We start from the raw sequence: 9983 nt of genomic DNA, 5'->3' as shown, positions 1-9983 counted from the left end.
TTGAATAAAGTTAGTAGTGAGATTTAGGTAGAGGTTACCTGCACTGTTTTGTTTTATGTAGATTCTAAGCTCCAAAATCATACATGGTCCTGTTAGTAATTTGTTTGAGTTGTGAGTTTACGCATTTTCTCTTGGAATGTTTGTATGTGTGATCACTTGCTTTTAGGTTCCCAGTGGTATATCATGAGAAGTTTTTTGCACCGGGTGATCAACTACATATTTAGACGAATACACTATTCAGGACCAGGAACATTAAGATTTCTAATGTTGTTTTCCTCTTTCAAAGATTGCAGTTTTCATAAGCCTTAGATAGCTAAGGTACATAGTTTTCATTTAACAATTTTTTTTACTGTTCTCTCAACTCCTATATGGTGTCTAAGAACTACTAATGTAGATAATTCAAAATTTTAAAATACCTTCTGGCCAATTATGTGGGGAAGGTGCAGCAAGCCAGCCCTCGCGTTATAGTAGAGTGGAGCCGGCAATTTTATGATCGGTCTCTAAATATTTCAACTTGCACAGTTTGAATTAGCTTCACATGGTATATATATAGTTTGAACATAGGTATTCCTTAATTTTTATAAAAGGTTTAGAATTATTATCCTCGGTGCTAAAACTCGATACTAACAAATGCAAACGTTTCTGTTACAAAAGGTTTAGAATCATTACCCTTGATGCTTGAATTTGGACCTTGCACCTTACTTGGGTAACATAAAGCCAAATGGCACATTGTCCAAATACACGTTCAAAACACTTTGGGTTTGACATGTTCGCTATCCTTGATCAAACATAAAATTACTAAAAAAGGCAAATATTTCTCAACACGAACATGGTTTTAAATAGATCTCTGCGCCATTTGACGCACCGGGTCATCTAGTAGAAAGAAAAGAGAGGTGAAGTCGCGCTCACAAAAGAGGAGCCAAAAGGCTTGGCCGAGCTTGCTCCTTCTACACCCCCAAAAAGAAAAATGCGTTCGTACGCGAACGTTGGCTCAAACTTGAAGGCCGAGGCGCGTAGGCGCACCGAATGGATGGAAAACTGCGTCGCAACGGATGAAGGATGACGGTGGATAAGGAGCCGGAGCCGTGTGGTGCATACGCGATACCCATGGCCGTCTTCTGGCCTGGAAAAACGGCGTCGCTCGCCGGCCGGGAGTGACCGTTTTTGAGTATGATATATAATAAAATAAATAAATATATAAATATAACGATACGAGAAGATATTTCGTTGAGTGAATTGCACGTACAGTCCCTGTACTCGCTGGTTTGGTCCAGAACGGTCCTGGAACTTGCGCGTTGCCTCGTTACGATCCTGCTACTTGCAAAACTGGTCCATCGACGGTCCTGCGGCAGGCCCACGTACGTACACGACTACATGTCCTGCCACATCAGCACAGGCCGACGCGGGCCGATTCAGTTTCTCCTAACCCGAGCGAGAAAAGAGGAAATCCCCCAATTCGATCCCCAAAATTAGATAGAAATCGCTAACCCTAGAACCACGGCCGGCGGCGGCGGCGGCGACCTCCGGTAGCTCCGTTCCCGGCCCCGGCAAGAGTAGGAGTCCTTCGGGCCGAGGCAGTGTTGTCCCAGCCTGCGCCGGCCCCTTCCTTCTTATGCGGGCGGAGGCGAAGCTGTCCCAGCCGTCACCCGCCCCGGCTAGAGCATGAGCGTCGCTTCCTGTGCGGGCGGAAGCAAAGCTAGCCCAACAGTGGCCCGCGCCTGTGATTCCACCGTCCACCGTCAGCGTGCACGGGTGGGTTTCCCGCAGCAGGTGTGGCGCCGCGGAGAGCCACCATGTCTTCGGCCGGAGCCGAGCCACGCCCGCAATGAAGGCCTCCCTGACGGTGCGTGTGAGCCGGACTTCGCATGGGCGTGCTGAAGGAGCTTCACGGCAAGTTGATTGACATCGAGCTGCCCTCTGACAGGTGGGAATTGCAGGTCAATGCATTGCTGCGTGACTCGTGTATCGATCGGAAGGTGCTCAAGGTGGTGGTGCCTCTGCCAAAGGTTGGAATGCTGGCAAGGAGGACGGTCGCCGCCTGCTCCGGCGTCACCGACGAGAACGCGGGAGTTGTTGGAGGCGTGTCAAGTCTGGACAGTACTGAAGTTTAGTACTCTGGCTTGTGTAATGGCATTGGGATGTTTGTTACCATCCTGTTTGAAATGTTGTTAGTTAAGTTAGATGATCTGGGGTGTGTGTAATCTTTTGGTAATTTCATAGTTGTGATCTGTGCTTGTTCTTACATGAGCTTTGTAATTTGAACAAAATTTTTAATGTGATATAGTGTGTTATGAGCTGGGCTATATTAGAGCTTTGCCATTTGGTCAGGTGCCATTTGGTCATGTATGCTGTGTATTTTCTCCTGGAATTGGTATTGTGATGTGCCATTTGATCATGTCAAGTGCAGGATAAAGTACATGGATTATATATATGTATGTATGAACAGTACAACCATTATATGGTCATGTGCTATTACATATGGTCATTCTCTGCATTTTTTACATAATTTAGACATGAGCCTGGGCAATGTTCATAGAACCTGGGCAATGTATGAGCATGAACAGTACATGTATATGCACAGTGCAGGCATTATATGGTTATGTGCTGTACCATTTGGTGTTGCACTGCATTTTCTACATGATTTAGATATATGAAGATGCAATGTTAATAGAAACTGGGCAATGTATGAACATATCACAGGGAATATGCAAATCTGAGGACAGAAAATATCATAGGAAATTTGAAAATCTCAGGAAACGAAATGTCATAGTTTTCCAAATATCCTCCAAAATAAGATGATCATTACATCCTGGGCACCATGATCATGAACATTAGATGATCATGTGAAAAAATAAACATGGTTTCAACTACATAATAGTCCAGAAGAAACTGAATTTGGCACATCACATGAACTAGACTACTACTTGAAATAATCAAACATTCTAACTTTTCTTGGCATCTTAAATTGAGTGTTTTGCTGGCTTGGAAGACTTCTTTTGTTGGAAGTGCCTTGTTGACCATTTGCTTGGTCCATTTCCTTCTCTTTTTGCAGCCATGCCCTATACCTCTCCTCATCAGCTCTTAACCTCATTGCTGCCATATCATCTAGCTTTCTTTTCTCCTCAAAGGCTTTCCTTGTTGTAGATGATTGAGGCCTATTAACCTCCTCTTCCATTACTGGAGTAGTTTGAACCCTATTAACCTCTGTCTCGCATGTTTTTTCTTTTGCTTGCATCTGCTCCTCACAGGCCTTTTGCTTTGCTTTCTCCTCTTGCTGCTGATATTCTTTCCATCTCTGCTGCCTTTCTTGCTCCTCTTGTTGCATGAACAGGAAATTCATTTCCTCCCTTTCATATGCTTGCTCCGCCTCTCTCTTCTTCTCTTCTTGAATTCTTTTTTTTTCTTCCGACCTCTTTTGCTTTGCCTCTAGTGCTTCTCTCTTTTTGGCTTGCATAGCTAACCTTTTTGCCTCGGCAAGTGCAAATTTCTCCTCTTGAGCTTTCCTTTTTTTTCTTCAGCAGCTCTTTTTCTTGCCTCGGCTGCTAACTTTTTCTCCTCCAGTATTGCTTTTTTCCTCTCTTCAGCACCTTGCCTCTTTTCTTCCATCTCTTGCTTTCTCCGCTGAGCTGCTATCATTAATTTGTTCTCTTCTTCTCTAAGCTTTGCCATTGCTGCATTAAATTTGGCTTGATCCGCAACCTCCCTTCTCTCAGCAGCTGCCTTCAATTTGGCCAAAGCTAAAACCTCTCTCTTCCTATGAACATTTCCATGGATTGTGGCAGTTGTCTCCTGCATAGGGGGCTGCATTTGGACATTTGCTTGAATGAAAGCATTTTCTGGTAAAGCAGTTGGCTGCACATTTTGTCTCTGGCGTGACTGCGTCTGCAATGTTAAATATTGGATTTGAGTTATGCATGTGGCATAGATAAATATTTCAGAAATGTCACTAAGAAAGCACATACAAACAAACCTCAACAATCAATGTAGAAATGACCTCTGCTTCATATGGAGTATGTTCTGGTTGACTCAAAACCATGGTGTGCATATTTTGCTCCTATATTAATAATAACACTTGCTATTAATTAAATACATTGGGAAATGACACACACAATTAATTAAATATATATATGGGAAATGATACATGCTATTAGAGATATTACCTGTGTTAGGACAGGATCCTCATTTTCTGAATCAGAGGAAACTGGTGGCTCGGCTCTAACTATCTTGCCCTTTTTCTTTGGTCTCAAACCAAGCTTGAAATCAGTGCATCCTCCAATATTGTGGCCTGTAGCACCACAATAGCTGCAATGGATAACAACCCCTCCTCTACCCATTTTTCTCCCTGCCCTGCCTTCTTTCTCTTCTGGTTGTTGCCTCCTATTTTTCTTTCTTCTTCCCTTCTTTTTCAGAATTGGTGGAGGAAGTATTTCTCTGCCATACATCCTCTGCCACTCAGCCACATCTCTGCATGGCATGATAATATGCTCATATGCTTTCAAATATGTCTCAATGGAGTAGCATGAGTGCACCATTTCTTCAGGAGGTATTTTTTCATGCCTACAAGCAGCCACTCCATGACAACATGGAATTCCAGTCAAATCCCATCTCCTGCAGCTGCAAGTCCTCGACTTGATGTCCACTTCAAAATCAGCACCTCTATCATTAACTTGGAATATCCCAAGTCCTGCTGGGTCAGCAGTGCATGTGTTAGCAGCTTCCACATGCCTCTCAAGTCTTTTCCTAATTTTTGAACATATCTTTCCATGCCACTTCCCTGCTTCTTCCTTCTTCGAATAAATTCTTGCCATTATCTGCCCCTTTATTGTCTGCACCATGCTTAGGAAGGGCATTTCTCTTGCTTCTAAGATGTACTTGTTGAACACCTCGCAATTATTGTTCAATAGCACATCACACTTAGGGAATTCATTTTGAGAAGCTCTAACCCATGTTTTCGGATCTAACTCATCCAACCAATCATGAGCTTCTTTATTTAAAATAAGCATCTGATCCATGTTGGCCCTAAATTGACCTTTTGTAGTACTTCTTGCACATCTCCACAGTCGGAAACCTTCAATCCTCAGCCCATATATGCGGGAGCCAGCCAGTGCTCCAACTCCAGGATCTCTGCCTGCACGCAGGTGGATCTCACGACCAGCGCCCGCACCAACTCGCCAGGTAAGCGGCAGGGTCCGAATTTATCTACCTCCAACCAACTATGTTTCCGTATGTTTCTCAAAAAAAAAAAAACAAAAAAAAAACTGAGGTTCCATATAATCGGGTCTGAACTAACTAATTTTGCAGATTTCAGATTAGGCGGCCAAGATCGTACCATATAATGTGTAGAAGTAAGAGAGCAAAGCTTTCTCATGATAGATCAGTCTCCACGAAGAAACAGCAACAGGACAGACCAGCCTCCACCAAGAAACAACAATCCAACGATCCGTTCCAAAGCCTTCCACAGGTGTGCATTTTTATCTACCACGTAATAGTAGTATTCAGTGCGCGTGACTTGTGATTTATCGCCAGTTTACTTAGATTCTATCAAAAACAGCTGAGTAATAAACTCCAAAATAACCAGAAAAAACAATATGTCATTCTCTCTCTCAAAAAAAATCAGCAAACGAACATGAATTTGATGATATTCTGTTGTAACAAAATCTGTTTATGTGTGTGTGTTGCCAGAAATTTAATTGCTTCTCCTGACATGGTTGTGCTTCAGGATGTCCTATGCTTGATCCTATCAAAGCTGCCCCTGAATGAAATTGTTCGGACGAGCACTCTTTCAACCAAGTGGAGACACACATGGACATCATGCCCTAATCTAATATTTGATGCTGCCACGATGTGTGCCAACAGTACTACTTCCAGCAAAGAGCAGCGCGCGCGGGTTTTCATTGCAAGTGTCAATGCTGTCTTGAAGCAGTGTGGTGCTACGGCTGTTGAAGAATTTCAGATCAAGTTCCCATTCGACAACCTGCTAGTTGATCATCTCAATAACTGGGTGAAATTTGCTGTCTTGTCACGGGCAAAGAATCTAGCAATTGAGTTGGAGCCCGAGGACTCAAGATGCTGCAAACATCCGTTCCCGTTTGAGCTTTTCGACAAGCAAAGCATGTCCCGCCTTGAGGCAATTCGTCTCAGCCTCGTATCACTTAAAGCACGACCCAACTTTAGTGGTTTTCCAAACATCAAAGCGCTTGATCTAAGAAGTGTGGATGTCTCTTCAAATGATCTTCAGCTTGTTCTGTCAAGTTGCTCCAATCTTGAGAGATTAAGCATCGCTATGTGCCATCCGCATGATGACATAAGGGTGTCACTTCCGCGTCTGCAACACTTGCACGTGGCGCACAGTTGCATAAACAAAATACACTTCATCTCCAAGAACCTCCGAACTTTTGTGTATGATGGATTTATGGTACCTCTTGATCTCAGTGAAAGTCTGCAACTAGGACATGTGGAAATGAACTTTCCTTCGTTAACGCTAGAGCATGCCATTACCGAACTTCCCCGAGCGATGCCCCATGCACAGAACCTGAATCTGAGTGCATGCATGACATTGAAGGTTTGCTGCTCGATCACTCTGATGCTATGATTACACCCCCCTCACATCTATTCACTTGGTTAAACCTGCATTTGTAGGTATTTTGCTTGCCAGAGGGTGTGACCAAGTTTTCTCATCTGAAGTATCTACAGCTGAGGTTGTATTTTTCTGGTCAGGACAATCTCCTCTCCTTGGCTTCTTTTCTCAAAGCTGCCCCTCTACTAGAAGAGTGAGATATACATGTAAGTTATCATCATCTTATCCCTCCTATATTATTCTCTGTGACTGAACAAGCCACTGTACAAGAATAAAATGCTAATGTTAATCTTGATCTATGCAGTTTCAGCGCCGCTCCTTTCCGCTGAATGACTTTGAGAAGTTACCTATCAGGAGCCTTCCTCCGTGTCGCCACGGTCATCTAAAGAGGGTGCTCATCACAGGGTTCCATGGGGCCCGGGGTGAGATTGAACTTGCAGCTCATGTTGCAGATAACTCCACCAGGCTTCAGGCCTTGGTCATAGATCCAGTCATGAGAGGTGTGGATAGCAATATGCTTACTTTAACGCCCGAGGGAAGAGCTATGTACTGGGATCTTGCCCGTAAGAATGCTAAGAAGTACCTTGCCAGGAGAGTCGCACAGGGTGCACGGTTTGATGTTCTGTGATGATGATTGAATGTTGTAGATGAGGTTGCAACGATGATGCATTACTGTGTAGGGGCTTGGTTTTAGGAATAATTCTACTCCCTCCTATCCAAATTAATTGACGCAGTTTCTGTACAATGTGTAGAGGACATTGTATTAGCTGATGCTATCAATGTGTAGAGGACTTTGCATCTTGTATAAACCATGGTTTCATTTCATGCAATCGTATTACCTTTGCCTCCCTGATCATCTATATAAGCCAACTCTGAACAGAACGTCTCTCCGCCCCGCGAGTTCTATGTGCCATAGCTTGGTCCTGTCTGCATAGACACTGTTCCGCGATTATCACCAGGGGAACCCAATTGTTATCGAAAACTTACCGATTTCTGGTGAGCCACATAGTCCAGAAAATAGCTGTAGCCGCCAATGTCCAAGATCTTCGCTTCATATGCTAATATTGCGTGCCACACAAATTGGAGACGTTAATCAGCTCCTCGTTGCCACTTAACTCAATGCCTACTAAATTCAGAATACCCCTCATCCTGCTGCCTTGCTTCAGCACGTATCTCACTTTGATCCTTTGCATGATAAGCAGGCAAGCAAAGAACCTGCGAACCTTTTCCGGTGTCAACTTCCTTTTGCATTTTGATATCGTACTTATCAGACGCTTCAGCTTGGTAGACAGAATTGCTGCTGCATGAGACTGGCTAACCTGAAAGTCCCAGACAGAAACAGAACTAACCAAGTCAGCAAAACAGCATCAGGATTTTCAATTACTCTCTTACCTGAACAAACTTGCCCTCTGAATAGTGGTGGAAGCTTCCAATATAGGAGGAAAATGGTCAGAATTTACTTGAGTCAAGCAATGCAAGGTTGAGTTCGGTAGAGACAAAGTCCCCAATCAGCACTAATAAAGACTCACATCAATTATGGTAAGGATCGGAGGATTGTGCATTACTATACCAGGCGTAATCTCTGCCCAACAGAGGAATATCTTGTGTTTGCATTTGTCTAATCCAGTTGTCGTTATACCGATTCATTTCAGAGAGCGAAGCCCTGCCAGTCTTCCTGTGAATTTGGCAACATACACATACACGGTTAAGTCCCTGGCAATGAGCCAAGGGCCAGAGATCTGCGGCTTCATCTCAGCGATCTCATTGAAAAAGTTCGCCCATCTGCTGCACTTATCGGGCCATAAACAATTAGTCTCCCAAAAATTAAGTTAAGATATCACAGAAACCAACTGTAACAGTTACTGATCTTCTGTCGCTAAAGAAGTGAATTTGAAAATGAGAACTTGTTTGTCTTTCAAAAAAGAAAATGAGAACTTGTTGGAATTCCATGCAACAAAAACCCCACCAACCGGACAAACTCCAATCCTCGGATTTTCCAACAACACAAAGAAAGAGCACTTTGAAGATTCGACATTAAACAACTTTGATAAACAACACCGAAGGCAGTATAAACTGAAGGAGTCGAAACCAGATCATTGCATAATAATCCACTAAATCCAGTACAAGACAAGAGAATCATCCAATGTATTATGATTTCTTGACTAAGCTACAGTAGTTGCTATGTAACGGTCTAGCTCTAGTGTAACATAGCTGTGTCCCTCGCAATCGACAGGCTCAGATCTCTGGACTGCGACTCCAGAACCGCGAGCGCAGACTGGTTGATCTGCAGGCGGGAGTTCACCGCGGCCTCCTCACCGATCTTGTTGCACAGGAGCAACAAGTCCGGTCCCTCGAGGACGCGCGGGTAAAACGGCAGAATCGCTTTCGCCACATCAGAGGCCTCGCCGAGTGGGAGATCCTCTGAGATGGCGATCTTCAGGTCCTGCCCTGCCTTCAACGCATCAACAGCCATGGAGGCATCAGCCTTGCTACTGACACGAAGGAAGCGAACTGGTCCTTCCAAGGACGGACGAACTAGTTTCCGCCGCTTCGATGCTGGCGGCATGGCTTCAGATGTGACGGCCGTCGCCGTCCAAGGGAGGGCGAGCCGAGGTGAAGACGCACCTTTGTCGGAGGTGTCTGTACGAGGACGGCGACCAGCTACCCGAATCTTAAGACCCGAAGCGCCGTTTCCAGAGGAGGACGCGGCGTCTTCAGCGACGCCGCTCGTCGGAGACAGCTTCTTGCCGTCCGCCTCGACCGCTGGGGTCTTTTCCTCGAACTTGGGCCGGACCAGCTCCAGGCGACGACGACGCCCCGCGGGGACGCCTGGATGTCCACCCGTGTCGCCCGTGGCGGTGGCGGTGGCGGTGCCGGTGACCGTAGCGCTGTCGTCGATGACGACGGCAAAGAAGGACAGCGGGGCGTCAACCGCCGGTACGACCAAGCTACTGGGGGACAGGCCTCCGTCGCCCGTCGTCATCTGGCCGCACGCGGGCGCGAGCACGGAGAGGCCGCCGACGGGGAGGTGGCTGCTGGAGATTTGGGCAAATTTGATAATTTTGACTAGTGCTTCTCGTCGTACGTCATTAAAATTACCTCGGAAGTTGACACAAATTACTCACCATACCATTCATAAGTGAACAGAACGGTTCGGTTTTTTTTAAAATGCCGTTGGATTTGGTTTTTATACTGATATATCCTATAACGCAACTAAAGGCGTAGCGCGGTGGCTAATGCCTTAGGGCATCTCCAGCCGTTGCCCCCCAAGGACGCATAAAAATCGCCCCCTGGGGGCGAGCCGGCGATACACTCGGCGCTGGGGCGGTTTTGCGCTCAGTCGTCGCCTCTAGCTCGCCCCCGGGCGTCGAAATTGGCCCACTTTGCAGCTCAATTTCGGCGAATA

General features: G+C 45.4%; 2 pseudogenes across 1 annotated transcript; one reads left to right on the top strand and one right to left on the bottom strand.

Moving 5' to 3' along the window:
- Nucleotides 1–2854: 2854 nt before the first annotated feature.
- On the bottom strand, nt 2855–4062 carry LOC147958869 (uncharacterized; annotated as a pseudogene). Its single transcript, XR_015611622.1, has 2 exons — nt 3971–4062; nt 2855–3882 (listed from the first exon to the last, which is right to left on the bottom strand). The product of XR_015611622.1 is annotated as an uncharacterized LOC147958869 (transcript).
- Nucleotides 4063–5607: 1545 nt separating this feature from the next.
- Nucleotides 5608–8513, top strand: LOC147958868 (F-box protein At5g03100-like; annotated as a pseudogene).
- The last annotated feature ends 1470 nt before the right edge of the window (nt 8514–9983 follow it).

The sequence above is a fragment of the Triticum urartu genome, chromosome 7A (genome assembly GCF_056163025.1).
Source record: "Triticum urartu cultivar PI428250 chromosome 7A, HENAU_Tu73, whole genome shotgun sequence".
Taxonomy (NCBI): domain Eukaryota; kingdom Viridiplantae; phylum Streptophyta; class Magnoliopsida; order Poales; family Poaceae; genus Triticum; species Triticum urartu.
Note: the sequence above shows the minus strand (reverse complement) of the source record. Positions and strands in the feature narration are given on the sequence as shown.